This window comes from Triticum urartu, chromosome 3, assembly GCF_003073215.2.
Source record: "Triticum urartu cultivar G1812 chromosome 3, Tu2.1, whole genome shotgun sequence".
In the NCBI taxonomy this organism is placed as follows: Eukaryota; Viridiplantae; Streptophyta; class Magnoliopsida; order Poales; family Poaceae; genus Triticum; species Triticum urartu.
The window spans coordinates 563,496,662-563,512,801 of NC_053024.1; positions in this window are offsets into that span (position 1 = coordinate 563,496,662).

Genomic DNA, 16,140 nt, shown 5'->3' on the forward strand with positions numbered 1-16,140 from the left:
CCTTGCCCTTACAAACTCCTTGGTTCAACTCCACAATCTTGACGGAGGCTCCCATGTGACACCTAGCCAATCTAGGAGACACCACTCTCCAAGAGGTAACAAATGATGTGTTGATGTTGAACTCCTTGCTCTTATGCTTCAAATGATAGTCTCCCCAACACTCAACTCTCTCTCACACAGGATTTGGATTTGATAGAAAGAAGATTTGAGTGGAAAGCAACTTGGGGAAGGCTAAAGGTTAAGATTTATGTGGTTGGAATGGAATATCTTGACCTCAACACAAGTATAGGTGGTTCTCTCTCAGAAAATGTATGTTGGAAGTGTAGGCATTTTCTGATGGCTCTCTCCACGAATGAAGAGTGGATGGAGGGGTATAAATAGCCTCCACACAAAATCTAAATGTTACACATAATATACCAAACTCGGTGGGACCGAATCATGAAACTCGGTCGGACCGATTTAGTTCAAAATGTGAACATTAGGATTTTCGGTGGGACCGACACGTCAACTCGGTGGGATCGATTTCTTTAGGGTTAGGGCATAACGTAATCTCGGTGAGACCGATTACACAAACTCGGTGAGACCGATTTTGGTAATAGACTAACCAGAGAGTTGGTTAGGCAATCTCGGTGGGACTGATTCGCTCTTTCGGTAGGATCGAAACGTTACGAAAGGGAAATAGAGAGTTTGCATTGCAATCTCGGTGGGACCGATCGCTCATCTCGGTTTGACTGAAACTTTATGAAGGGAAATAGAGAGATTACAATCCCATCTCGGTGAGACCGAGATCCCTATCGGTGAGACCGAAAAGACTAATCATGGTTAGCCGTGTCCCGGTTATGGACATCTTGAGTATCTCGTACTTGAATTATTGATTCGATCTCATCACTCTATTTAATTAAATTGTTGGGTTGATAATTATTTTAATTTGGGATTGAGTTGGAGGAACCTTCTAAATGTTTTCAACAAACTTTGTAGTTAAATAAAATATATTTCTTTGGTGTAGGGAAAAACTAGCTTTCTGCAAAAACAACCATAGAGCCTCCACCAGCCAAATATGCATATAGTTATAGCTGTTACATGTTCATTGCTCTAAAGTGTTATTTTGCCAACATATTCCATGTGCTGACCTACACAGGCTGCAACATATTATGTTGCAGAGTTTTCAGACGAAGAGTAAGGTCCGCTAGGTCGTTGTCGTGCACTCAGCTATGCCGTTGGAATTGATGGACTCATTTACCTTTTGAAGCTTCCGCTGTTATCTTCTTTAGATGGCCATCAGCCATATTAATGTAATAAGTACTCTCTTTGAGACTTTCGATGTAATAAGTGTGTGATTGAACTCTGTTATAAATCCTTCACGTACTGTGTGTGTCAGCATTACCGATTCAGGGATGACACTTATACACAGAGATTTGACCGTTTGAGGTCGGATCGCTACATGGTGAAGCGTAATGATTCTCGTCGATTCCCGCAGCTAGGTTACACCTCCCAGCCGCGAGAATGTTCTCCAAGACAAGAATCGGAGTAGTCGACCCCTCTAAGGTATCCACGCGTTCCGAAGTAGTAGTCCGATAGAGCTTCGATGTTCAAAAAAAAGAACCGTGAGAAAACTAGAGAGAGAAAGCCTAACGGCGCTTCTCGTTTGATTAGGAGTCTAATTCTCTTAGACCAATTTGACCAAGATTAGAGCCCATCTAATTAGGATGCTAAACACTTAGACCAATTAGACCGAGAGAGCGTGGAGCTATGCGGGGGAGAGACTCTTGGATTTGATGTGTCTCAAAAGCGAGGCCTCCCCATGTATATATAGGTGGTGGAGAAGGAGGAGGCGCCCCAAGGAGAGGGAGCACGGGCCTGTTTGGTTGCTGCCCTGGAGCAAAACTACCCTGATTGATTGATCTTTGTGTTCAATTAGGGATTTCTTGTGCCTGTTTAGTTTGAGATCTATCCGTTTTATACTTATGGCTTCTTAGCCGAGAGTAGGGAGAGTGGAAAGAGAATGGTGTTCAAAGTCCAGCCATTGGTTCCTTAATTTTCATACAAGTTTTGCCATGTGTATCTACAACACATGACAATTTTCTAAAAATGTTTTTTAGTACAGGTACATGATGTCGCTTGAAGCTACGTCGGTATTTCCCCAAAGAGGAAGAGAAGATGCAGCACAGTGGCGGTAGGTATTTCCCTCAGATATGAAATCAAGGTTTTCGAACCAGTAGGAGAACCAAGCAACACAACGTAAACAGCCCCTGCACACAAATAGCAACCACTTGCAACCCGACGTGTTAAAGGGGTTGTCAATCCCTTTCGGGGTACGGCGCCTCAAGATAGGCAAACGGACATGAGATAAATTTGTAGTAGATTGATAGATTGAACGCCAAATAAAATAGAGAAAAATTGCAGCAAGGTATTTTTTGGGTTTTTGGATTAATAGATCTGAAAATAAATGCAAAGAAAAAGTAGACCGCAAAGGCAAATATATGAGAAAGAAGACCCGGGGGCCTTATGTTTCACTAGTGGCTTCTCTCGAGAAAAATAACAAATGGTGCGTAAACAAATTACTGTTGGGCAGTTGATAGAACCTCAAATAATTATGATGATATCCAGGCAATGATCATTACATAGGCATCGCGTCCAAGATTAGTAGACCGGCTCCTGCCTGCATCTACTACTATTACTCCACGCATCGACCGCTATATATCCAGTATGGATCTAGTGTATTAAGTTCATGGAAAACAGAGTAATGCAATAAGAACGATGACATGATGTAGACGAGATCCGTTTATCTATGGCGGTAGATATAGATCCCATCCTTTTATCCTTAGTAGCAACGATACATACGTGTCGGTTCCCTTTCTGTCACTGGGATCAAGCACCGTAAGATCGAACCCACTACCGGGCACCTCTTCCCATTGCAATATAAATAGACCAAGTTGGCCAGACAAAACCCAAATATCGGAGAAGAAATACGAGGCTATAAGAGATACATGAACATCGGAATACCAAGCTTCACCGGGACCTACACCGCCACTCTACCAGAAGAAGAGCGATGGACTATTCGAGTACATGTTCTAGGAAGGACATTAACACCAGTCACGGAGCCCATAGAGTTTTCCTTTGATGAACCAACCTGGAGTCTAGGAAAGAGCATGGCATCTCACATCGCCATGGGACGCATCGGTGAAGTTTACCACAAGGATCTTAAGGACACCATCTACCAGATATGTGGACGCCGAGATGAGCAATGGGAGATGATTTGCACCAGGAGGGAAAAGTCCATTGCAACCTATATCTAGGAGTTGAACCAGCACATTTGTCGACAGGAGAACCAGATGTGCGCCAATATGATAGACCTGAAGAAGGTGATGACCAGGAACATGGAGCTGGAAGAGGAACTCAAGTCTACACGCGATGGATATGAAGAAGAAATTGCAGTACTACTGGAGAAGAATGAAGACCTGAAGAAGAAGCTAGGAATATTCATGGGAGACCCTGCGCCAGGAGGTGACGACCATCCCGAAGACTACATCATCATCGACGACACCGACTCCGACTGTCGATGTCTAAACCGACAGATCTCGGGTAGGGGGTCCCGAACTGTGCGTCTAGACCGGATGGTAACAGGAGGCAGGGGACACGATGTTTTACCCAGGTTCGGGCCCTCTTGATGGAGGTAAAACCCTACGTCCTGCTTGATTAATATTGATGATATGGGTAGTACAAGAGTAGATCTACTGCGAGATCAGAGAGGCTAAACCCTAGAAGCTAGCCTACGCTACGATTGTATGTTGTGATTGTTTGTATATCTCGATCGACTAGCCTGGCCTTAGTTTATATAATGCACCAGAGGCCTAGGATAACAAGAGTCCTAGCCGAATACGCCGGTGGGGTGGAGTCCTTGTCTTGATCGCCAAATCTTGTGGAATCTTCCTTGTATGCGACAGCTGTCCGAACTGGCCCATGAGTATGCGGCCATGGGGGTCCTCGGCCCAATCCAACTAATCGGGAGACGATGTGATGAGTACCCCCTAGTCCAGGACACCGTCAGTAGCCCCCTGAACCGGTCTTCAAGTTAGGGACGCTCCTCGATTCTTCCGAACTGTTCTTCATCTTCGGTTGACGGTCTTGAAAACTGGTTCAACAAATCTTCTCATCTTCGATCTTGAGGATCGCCGAAATGCATTCGGCGAGTTTACACGTCGGGTATCCGAGGAGCCCCTTTAAGTTTTCGGCCTTTATCAATGCCTTGTTATTTTTATGCCACACCTCGGGTTTGAAGTTGTTCCCGGGAGGCAGTGTCCTCTTGCGTCCGAGCTCTAACGCCGGACTGCATTCGAGGTATCTTTTGCGGCCGAGCACCAATGCCGGACCGCTTCCGAGCTCCAACGCCGGAATGTATCCGAGCTCCAATGCCGGACTATGTCCAAGCTCCAACGCCGGACTGTATCCGAGCTCCAACGCCGGACTATATCCGAGCTCCAACGCCGGACAGTGTCCCAGCTCCAACGCCGGACTATATCCGAGGTGTCATATCACCTTAGTTCAAAAAAGTTGAAGGAGTTTAGCCGAGCTTAATGCCAGAAATGCCCTCTATGGAGCCAGCCACTAGCGCCTGAGCTTTATGCCGGACTGCTTCCGAGGTGGTGCACCACCCCGGCTGTGGGCCAATTTGTTGTCAATATTTTTTATTATTGCAATTTATTCTCTGCCGAGATATATGGCCAGTAGCCCTCAAGGTGTGTATCGGTCTAAAACCCGAGATGCACCTGAAGGATGACATAAGACCGCTGATCCCAGTAGCCACTGAGACTCAGGTTGATTTGCAAAATCGGCCTGAGGATCAAGTCCTAGCTCGGCAGAATACTTCAGGACACAAAAAGCGGCGTGCTTAGTCCTCGAGACTCAGGTTGGGTGCGGCCGACCAACCTGAGGATCAAAATCTCCTCGGCAACTGTATTGCACTTAAAATTTTCTGCATTGAACATGCAATGTAGTAGCCCCCGAGACACTAGTCAGGTGGCAACACCAGATCAGGGGATCGATGTGCCCCTTTAATATTTGTAAATAATAAGGCCGAAGCCCAGTAGCCCCCGAGCCTTAATGCGGGCACGGGTGGCCGAATTAAGGACCGATATCCATAGTAAAATCACAAATTATGTGTAATGACTCTATGTATCCAAGTACTTTACGTCATTAATGCTTGGATCCGCATTGTACAAAACTTTGTTGACCGACCATCAGCTTCCACCTCCTCGGCTAGTAGCCGAGGAGTGTTTGTCCTACTTTATAAAGCGTTTATGAGGGCAAAGATTTACGACAAATAAGGCAATCTGGCCATACGGTTTTATGAACAAAGGTACGCAGAGACATATGTTATATTACTGTTTAACATAAGAAATGTCTTCCAAAGAAAATAGTCCCGCTATCGGTTCCTTTCTTTGGGTTGTCATGCTAAGCATGATCATGCAGCCTCAGCTCTAATGTAAGAGCATAATATCAAGGATTTAGTTTGGGAGGCCAGTTAATAGCCCCCGGTAGTGTTTGGCGACAGTCGAGGTCAAGCCGTAAACACTTCGGCCATTGTTATGAATGGCCCACCATTTAACACTGTTATCGGATTGCTGACCAGTTTACGCTTATTGTGACAGTCAGTTTTCGGCTTTCTCCACTGAGGTGCTTAACCATGTGAGCTGGAAGCACAATCACAGTGGTTCTCCCTTTGCACATCTAGCCGAACAAAGCGGAACATAGGAGGCAAGTGCAGGAGCCGGGCAACCCAACTATTGACCAAAGACACAATTCGAAACCAATGCATATATAGTGAGATCCGAGAATGTTTTTGCTGCATCTATAAAGGTGTCTGGCATTGCACTGCGAGACTTGTGCTGAAAACACACAAATAGTTTAAAAGTGCCATAAGCATGGAAAACCAAAAAAATGTCAGTAAAAACTTGACGTCCGAACAAGATCAAGAGTTCGGTGCCAATCCGAAAATTGGGGAAAAATTGTGCTTCTGTCGTGCATTAATATTTCACATTCGATTTCAAGACTCCAAGAGGGTCAGCCTACGGCTGCAGCCTCCTATCCCGAAGGCGGAGTGCTTCTCGTTAGACCAGTTTAGCGAACTAAACTCGAGCGGTCACTCGAGAGAAAATGGGTTATCTGGCTATTGACCACACACTCACGTCGAAAAAGGATCGATAGAAAAATACTTTGCAACGACCAAGAAGAAAACACATTTACTATAAAATAGCTCATATAAATTTTAAGAGCCCCCAAGTGACTTGGGTAAAAGAATTTTATGTATAATGATTGTATGTACCGAAGTACTTATATCATATCTTTGTTCAACTGAACTTTAAACGCGTCTTAATCGACCATCGGCTTCTCCCTCTTCGGTCAAGGACCCAAAAGTGTTATGTACTCCACCTGTCGAGAATATCGACAGTGTTTCCGATAACCAGGCAACCGGGCCATAAGGCTGTAACAGACAAAGCGCGCTCAGGGAACTTATGCTATATTACAGACGAAGTGTAAGAAGCATCTTCGAAGAAAATAGTACCCCCACCGATATCTTTCTTCGGTGCTCATTATTGCTATGAGACTTGTGCAATTGATTTTTTTTACTCATGAGTTCCGTTGTGTGCCGACCATGATTGAAAACAATAAGAGCGCTAGCTTTCGGCTTCACCCAGTCTGAGGTCAGAGCTCGGAGGACCCGGTCGTGACAATCGCAGAGGTGCTCCCTTTACTCCCTAGCCGAACAATCGGGAACATAGGGGTAAGCACAGGAGCCAGGCAACCCAGCTTGCAAATCCCTTAAGTCAATATGATGCATATTGTGGCATAATATACGAACAAGGAACGAAGCCGTACAAGTATAATCATATGCAAGAGGAAAAGCTTCATAAAGGAACCCCCCAAATAAACGGGGTATTTGAATATGTGTGTCACAAACAAAGTTTGGACAAGGAAATTTTTTACAAGCAACTTTGTTCCAAAAAAGTATAATGCTTGGTCGAACCGAACACAAGTTAAAAATTAAAACTTTGAGCATGAAAGCGACTTAGCTGGTTAATGTGTTCGGCATTGATGACGCGGTCCGAGCTTGATGCGGGACAAGGTTCCATCCCCCAAGCCGGTCCCGAGGTGGCGGAGCGGAGAGCTCAACATGCCGAAGTGGTGACATAGCACGGTCAATGCAGACCGGCAGAGTGACGACGAAGTCCCTGGATCATTTTCCTGTGCACAAAAAATAGTGCAAACCGGAGATAATAGTAATAATAATAATTAAAAAAATCGTTGCATAATAAATAATTTATGCAAAGTGAGTAATAAAAGAAATATGGCCTGGCGCCGAAGTCAATGTCGATGCAAGGCGTCGGCGTGATGCGGTAAAGGCGTGGCAAAGCCTGAATTCACAGGTCGGTCCGAGTTCCAGATGCGGCGTTCGCCGGACTATGTACGGAAACTGACCGAATCACCACGCGACCTCGTTAATGCGGCCATCATTTGATAGACCTGTGTACAGATGATGGACAAACCAGAGTAATAATTCCTTGGAAAAAATAAACCCAAACAAGCAAAAAATACTAGGATTAATAGCACCTGGTTTATTTGTTGTAGCAATCCGAAGAAAGGTGATTCCCAAAATTGGGACTCGATCCGCACACCATTGCCTGATGGGCGATAAAGCGATGGTATGGCGATGCTGGCAAAGGTTAGCTCTCTGAGGCAAAGCCCTCGGTCCAGCTAACGTGACGGAGCTGGTCGGCTAGTGACGCCGAAGTCTCCGGAGTAGGTTGATGAAGAGATGGTGAAGCCCCCGGTCCAGCCGAGATGTCGAAGCCTCGGTGTCAGCCGATGAGTCGAAGTAGGTTGGCGTGATGGACACCAGCTTGAAGAAGCAATAGTGCGGGCCTACCGATGCAGGTCGTGACATGGTCGATGTTGGCTTGATGAAGTGACCGTGCGACGATGCCGGTATGCCCGCTTCGTGTAATCCGTGGGGCAGCGATGTTGGTGATGATTTACCCTTCGCGATGCCGGACTCTTGTTCGGCTTACCGAGATGATGATCCGAAGAAGTTGAGCTCGGCTCAATAAAGCGGCGACGTGTGTAGCGCAGGTCGGCAGCTGTGGAGCAATACCTCCGGACTGGTTTGACACCAGCGTGATGGTGAAGATTACCTCGAAGGAGGCTTAAAATTTTATGGGTACGTGTTTAAAAACAACGCACAATACCATAGAAAAAAATTCCTTAAAAAAGGTTGTCCAATATCACGTTCATAAAGAAACATGAATTCGGGTCGGATCCGTATTCGCGCAGAAAACAGATCCGAAAATTGGTCTACTCATCAGAAGTTTCCCGGAGTTTGAACCGTTGGATCGAGCTGCAATTTGGAGGGGTGGTAGATATGGGATTTCCGCAATAGATGAACGGTTGGATCTTCCAAAGGACCTCCGAGCTGGGCTCTGGAGACCACGCCCTACACTCGTCCAGATTCTCGTCCAGATTTGACAGGGCTCCGGTATATCATAGATTGTCGGAGATTCCTCCATCGGAACTCGACGAAATTTTGCATGGCTGTTGTAGACTCAATTCCGCACAATTCCACCAAAGGGATTGTCAAAGCGATGCTCTAAGCGGTGGTGGCAGCGGATACAAGTTTGCTATTCGGAAAAACAGCATGGTCGCCTGAGGGCAATGTTGACGTTGAGCCCCCGAGCTCCATGGATGATTCCTCCATGACCTTAATAGAGATCGGACTTGATGTTGATGAAGGCCCTCGTCCGAACATGATGATCGGAGATGGAGCACGGTCCTCGGTCGAGCCAAGGTGACCAGTCGAGCCGGCGACGAAGATGCCGGCATCGCAGTTGACCTGCAGACGAGCCATCGATCCTTTTGTCGATCACACAGCGGAACTCTCAATGAAAGCACCAATATCGATGTCTAAACCAGCGGATCTCGGGTAGGGGGTTCCGAACTGTGCGTCTAGGCCGGATGGTAACAGGAGGCAGGGGACACAATATTTTACCCAGGTTCGGGGCCTCTTGATGGAGGTAAAACCCTACGTCCTGCTTGATTAATATTGATGATATGAGTAGTACAAGAGTAGATCTACCGCGAGATCAGAGAGGCTAAAACCTAGAAGCTAGCCTATGGTGCGATTGTATGTTGTGATTGTTTGTATATCTCTATCGACTAGCCTGGCCTCGGTTTATATAATGCACCAGAGGCCTAGGATAACAAGAGTCCTAGCCGAATACGTCGGTGGGGTGGAGTCCTTGTCTTGATCGCCAAGTCTTGTGGAATCTTCCTTGTATGCGGCAGCTGTCCGAACTGGCCCATGAGTATGCGGCCATGGGGGTCCTTGGCCCAATCCAACTGATCGGGAGACGATGTGATGAGTACCCCCTAGTACAGGACACCGTCACCGACCCTAACAGTGATGATGATTATGAAGATGAAGCTGGAGCAGATATCATGGAGTCTTCTTCCGATCAAAATTTCTAGTCGACCACCATATTATCAGTAGTATTCTCCCATGTATATAGTAGTAGTCCGAGTATTTTGTAACGGTAGCTAGATCGATTGTATGCCCTTGTTTGAATTGAGTGGTGTGATATGAATGTGTTTGTCTCATGTGCATATGGGTAGTGATTTTCTCCTTAGACCCCATTCTATTCTAATCTTTCCCCTCTAAAACCTATCACATGCCTCTGAGGCGTGACCCCGGATTTGTCTTCCCACCGGAGCTCACCCAGTTGATCCAACAGCAGAATGCCTTGATGCAGCTATTACTTCAGAACCAAGGTAACAACAACAACAACAACGACAACAACAACCCACCGCCACCACCTCCAGTTGACAACTTAGCCCGTTTTCTGAGGTTGAATCCGCTGGTGTTTTCCAGTAGCACCGAGCCGATAGTTTTGGAAATATGCCCTAGAGGCAATAATAAGATGGTTATTATTATATTTCCTTGTTCATGATAATTGTCTATTGTTCATGCTATAATTGTGTTATCCGGAAATCGTAATACATGTGTGAATACATAGACCACAACATGTCCCTAGTGAGCCTCTAGTTGACTAGCTCGTTGATCAATAGATGGTTACGGTTTCCTAACCATGGACATTGTATGTCATTGATAACGGGATCATATCACTAGGAGAATGATGTGATGGACAAGACCCAATCCTAAGCATAGCACAAGATCGTGTAGTTCGTCTGCTAAAGCTTTCCTAATGTCAAGTATCATTTCCTTAGACCATGAGATTGTGAAACTCCCGGATACCGTAGGAATGCTTTGGGTGTGCAAAACGTCACAATGTAATTGGGTGGCTATAAAGGTGCACTACGGGTATCTCCGAAAGTGTCTGTTGGGTTGGCACGAATCGAGACTGGGATTTGTCACTCCGTATGACGGAGAGGTATATCTGGGCCCACTCGGTAATGCATCATCATAATGAGCTCAATGTGTCTAAGCAATTAGTCACATGATCATGCATTACGGAATGAGTAAAGTGACGTGCCAGTAATGAGCTTGAACGAGGTATCGGGATACCGACGATCGAATCTCGGGCAAGTAACGTAACGATTGACAAAGGAAGTTATATACGGGATTGATTGAATCCTCGACATCGTGGTTCATCCGATGAGATCATCATGGAACATGTGCGGGCCAACATGGGTATCCAGATCCCGCTGTTGATTATTGGCTGGAGAGATGTCTCAGTCATGTCTACATGATTCCCGCACTTAAGGTTCGATGACGCTAGGGTTATAGGGAAAGTTTGTACATGGTTACCGAATGTTGTTCGGAGTCCCGGACGTAACGAGGAGTTCCGGAATGGTCCGGAGACAAAGATTTACATATGAGAAGTCCTTATTCGGTCACGGTAAGTGTTCGGGGGGTTTATTAGTATTGTACCGGGACCACCGAAAGGGTTCCGGGGGTCCACCTGCCCCGGAGGGCCCTATGGGCTGAATATGGAGGGGGAACCAGCCCCTAGGTGGACTAGGCACCAAACCCCCTAGGGCCCATGCGCCTAGGGTTTGGGGGAACCCTAAAGGGGGCGCCCCCCCTTTGGCTTGGGGGGCAAGCCTCCCCCCTTGGCCGCCGCCCCCTCTAGATTCATCTGGAGGGGGCGGGCCCCCTCTCCCTTGCCCCTATAAATAGAGGGGAGGTGGGAGGGCAGCCGCACCACATCCAAGGCACAGCCCTCCCCTACCCAACACCTCCTCCTCCGGCGACGCTTGGCGAAGCCCTGCCGGAGTACCACGCTGCTCCAACATCACCACGTCGTCGTGCTGCTGCTGGACGGAGTCTTCCCCAACCTCTCCCTCTCTCCTTGTTGGATCAAGGCATGGGAGACGTCATCGGGCTGCATGTCTGTTGAACGCGGAGGCGCCGTTATTCGGCGCTTGGATCGGAATCAACCACGATCTGAATCGCCACGAGTACGACTCCCTCATCTGCGTTCTTGTAACGCTTCCGTGTCGCGATCTTCAAGGGTATGAAGATGCACCCCCCCTCTCTTTCTCGTTGCTAGTTTCTCCATAGATTGATCTTGGTGATGCGTAGAAAATTTTAAATTTCTGCAACGATCCCCAACAGTAGCATCATGAGCCAGGTCTATGCGTAGTTTCTATGCATGAGTAGAACACAAGTTGTTCTGGGCGTTGATTTTGTCAATTTACTTGCCGTTACTAGTCTTATCTTGATTCAGCGGCATCGTGGGATGAAGCGTCCCAGACCGACCTTACACGTACGCTTATGTGAGACAGGTTCCACCGACTGACATGCACTAGTTGCATAAGGTGACTAGCGGGTGTCTGTCTCTCCCACTTTAGTCGGATTGGATTCGATGAAAAGGGTCCTTATGAATGGTAAATAGAATTTGGCATATCACGTTGTGGTTTTTGCGTAGGTAAGAAATGTTCTTGCTAGAAACCCATAGCAGCCACGTAAAAACATGCAACAACAGTTAGAGGACGTCTAACTTTTTTTTTGCAGGGTATGCTATGTGATGTGATATGGCCAAAAGAATTTGATGAATGATATATGTGATGTATGAGATTGATCATGTTCTTGTAATAGGAATCACGACTTGCATGTCGATGAGTATGATAACCGACAGGAGCCATAGAAGTTGTCTAAATTATTTATGACCTACGTGTCACTGAAAATGCCTTGTAATTACTTTACTTTATTGCTAACCGTTAGCCATAGTAGTAGAAGTAATAGTTGGCGAGACAACTTCATGAAGACACGATGATGGAGATCATGGTGTCATGCCGGTGAAGATGATGATCATGGCGCCCCGAAGATGGAGATCAAAAGGAGCAAAATGATATTGGCCATATCATGTCACTATATGATTGCATGTGATGTTTGTCATGTTTTACATCTTATTTGCTTAGAACGACGGTAGCATAAATAAGATGATCCCTCGCAATAATTCCAAGAAAGTGTTCCCCCTAACTGTGCACCGTTGCTAAGGTCCGTTGTTCCGAAGCACCACGTGATGATCGGGTGTGATAGGTTCTAACATTCGCATACAACGGGTGTAAGCTAGATTTACACACGCAATACACTTAGATTGACTTGACGAGCCTAGCATGTACAGACATGGCCTCGGAACATGGAAGACCGAAAGGTCGAACATGAGTCATATAGAAGATACGATCAACATGAAGATGTTCACCGATGATGACTAGTCCGTCTCACGTGATGATCGGACACGGCCTAGTTGACTCGGATCATGTATCACTTAAATGACTAGAGGGATGTCAATCTGAGTGGGAGTTCATTAAATAATTTGATTAGATGAACTTAATTATCATGAACATAGTCTAAAACTTTGCAATATGCCTTGTAGATCAAATGGCCCACGCTAATGTTGCCCTCAACTTCAACGCGTTCCTAGAGAAAACCAAGCTGAAAGACGATGGCAGCAACTACACGGACTGGGTCCGTAACCTGAGGATTATCCTCATAGCTGCCAAGAAAGCATATGTCCTTGAAGCACCGCTAGGTGATGCACCTGTTTTCCCAGCAACTCAAGACGTTATGAACGCCTGGCAGTCGCATAGTGATGATTACTCCCTGGTTCAGTGCGGCATGCTTTACAGCTTAGAACCGGGGCTCCAAAAGCGTTTTGAGCAACACAGAGCATATGCAATGTTCCAAGAGCTGAAAATGGTTTTCCAAGCTCATTCACGAGTCGAGAGATATGAAGTCTCTGACAAGTTCTACAGTTGTAAGATGGAGGAGAACAATCCTGTCAGCGAGCACATACTCAAAATGTCTGGGTTGCACAACCACTTGTCTCAGCTGGGAGTCAATCTCCCGGATGATGCGGTTGTTGACAGAATCCTTCAATCGCTTCCACCTAGCTACAAGAGCTTTGTGATGAACTTCAATATGCAGGGGATGGAAAAGACCATTCCTGAGGTATATTCAATGCTGAAATCAGCGAGGTGGGGATCAAAAAGGAACATCAAGTGTTGATGGTGAATAAAACCACTAAGTTCAAGAAAGGCAAGGGTAAAAAGAACTTCAGGAAGGACGACAAGGGAGTTGCCGCGCCCGATAAGCAAGCTGCTGGGAAGAAGCCAAAGAATGGACCCAAGCCTGAGGCTGAGTGCTTTTATTGCAAGGGAAACAGTCACTAGAAGCGAAACTGCCTCAAGTACTTAGCGGATAAGAAGGCCGTCAATGCCAAAGGTATATGTGATATACATGTTATTGATGTGTACCTAACCAGCGCTCGTAGTAGCTTATGGGTATTTGATACCGGTGTCGTTGCTCATATTTGTAACTCAAAACAGGAGCTGCGGAATAAGCGGAGACTGGCGAAGGACGAGGTGACGATGCGCGTCAGGAATGGTTCCAAGGTCGATGTGATCGCCGTCGGCACGCTGCCTCTACATTTACCTACGGGATTAGTTTTAACCTCAATAATTATTATTTAGTACCAGCTTTGAGCATGAACATTGTATCTGGATCTCGTTTAATGCGAGATGGCTACTCATTTAAATCCGAGAATAATGGTTGTTCCATTTATATGAGAGATATGTTTTATGATCATGCCCCGCTGGTCAATGGTTTATTCTTGTTTAATCTCGAACGTGATGTTACACATGTTCATAGTGTGAATACCAAGAAGTGTGTCATGGTTTTGTCACGGCAGATGTCCTATGGAAAGGACTTAGTCGTGGAGCCATCGCGACGGGTTAGCTTGAAGGGGTTAAAGCGGAAACAGGGACGCAAGAGAGTTATACTAGTTCGGCCCCTTCGATGAAGGTAAAAGCCTACGTCTAGTTGTGATGGAATTGATGGGGTTTCGATGACTAGGGAGCAAACAAGCTTCGCCTAAGTCTCGAGTTGTTGTCTGTTGTCCTTGAACCGCCGCCGGGTCGTCCCCTTATATACACGGGTGACGCCCGTTGGTTCACAGAGTCCCAATACCGGCTCATAGATGTGTCCGATTTGGTCTCTACTTATTCCTAACTTATAATACAAGTTAAATACCAACGCCGGTTTACGGCTACAGGCCTTGAACCGACTATGGGCCTTGAGCTCTCATCTGCCTTCTTGGGCTTTAACATAATTAACTACTGATGAAGTTAACCCGGCCCAGATAGGCCGGTTTACGCCCAGTAGTAATATCCCCAACATTAGGCCCCAGATTGATTTGAACAGGTTCATGTCAATCCTTAGCAAAAATCTTCGCCTTCAACATCTTCTTGTAGTTTGTTGAATCGCCGTGATGTCATCTTCTCTGGTCGTTGTAAACCGGCGTGACGTCACCTGTTATGAAGAACCTTATCCATGATACTCCCTTTTTGTTTTTTGTTTAATAGGTCTCCAACAATTAAGGCGACAACTTCATTTCCAAACCCACAGTCCCTTGATTTTCGCGCCTGACTCCTGTCCCTTGCCTTATAAATAGGACCGAAGGGTCATTTCTTTTTTCCCCTTCGTGCCCTTCTGCTTCGTCTTCCTCGCGTCGTCCAGCTTCGGAGCTCCGCCGCCATCGACAACCTCTGCTCCAACCTTGGCCGCTGCATCACCCTGATTGTACCAGAGCATCGCGGCAACTTTCTGTTTCTTCCTCGGCTCCGGTGAGTTCTTCACCTTTTACTCCGTAGATCCGTTCTAGGGTTTCCAAGTTCTTCAGTGTTCATCGCCTGCTTCGTACTCATATGATAGATCCTAGATGAACCTGTGAAACTTTTGCTCTGTGTAGCGGTAGTTCTTAGCATCCGCTTTTACTTATATGCCTCAAGACCATAGATCTACATGTATCTCTGCCCATTGATTCGGTACTGTTCTTTTTTGAACCTTGAATATTTTCCTTCTTTTCTGAACTTGCTTCAGATCCGTCGCTGTAGAGAAATCTTGTGAAATCTGTTTCTGTACACTTATCTATCCGCAATCTCAACTGTTTCAATGCTTAGATCCGGCGGTTTAACTTTGTAGAAAAATTGCCCAACCAGTATATACCATTAGTCCCCTTGTTGAACCGCCAGATGATGTTGCTTCATAAAACTCCGGTTTAGATAGAGCTGTCTCCGGTTTAGCATCATACATACCAATGCAATTTAATCAATGCATTCTTGAACCGGAATTACCTATCTTGTAGATTTCATCATGGCCAAGCAAGTATATGAGTGCAACTGGGTTCCTTCTCGCGTCACAGAGACTCAACTAAACAATTTAGTCCTGATCGGCGCTTTAGGCAGCAAAAACACCATCCATTGGAGAGCCCCTGGCAAGGAAAGTCCTCCCACACCTCAAGAAGGAGAGGTCGTCGTTTTCGTAGATCACTTAGCCCGGGGCTTTAAGCCGCCTGGTTCTAAATTTTACCGAGACGTTTTAGCCGATTTTCAACTCCATCCACAAGACACTGGCCCCAACTCTGTTACAAACATGTGTCACTTCCAAGTGCTCTGTGAGGTGTTCTTTCAAGAGGAACCCACAGTGGAGTTGTTCAGAGACTGTTTCCATCTAAACCGCCGTACTGAGTTCTCTGACGGTTCCAATACAGAATTGGGAGGTGTGGCGATTCAAAAAAGGAAAGAAGTCACATACCCTCATGCCAAGCTGCACAGCCACCCCAAAGA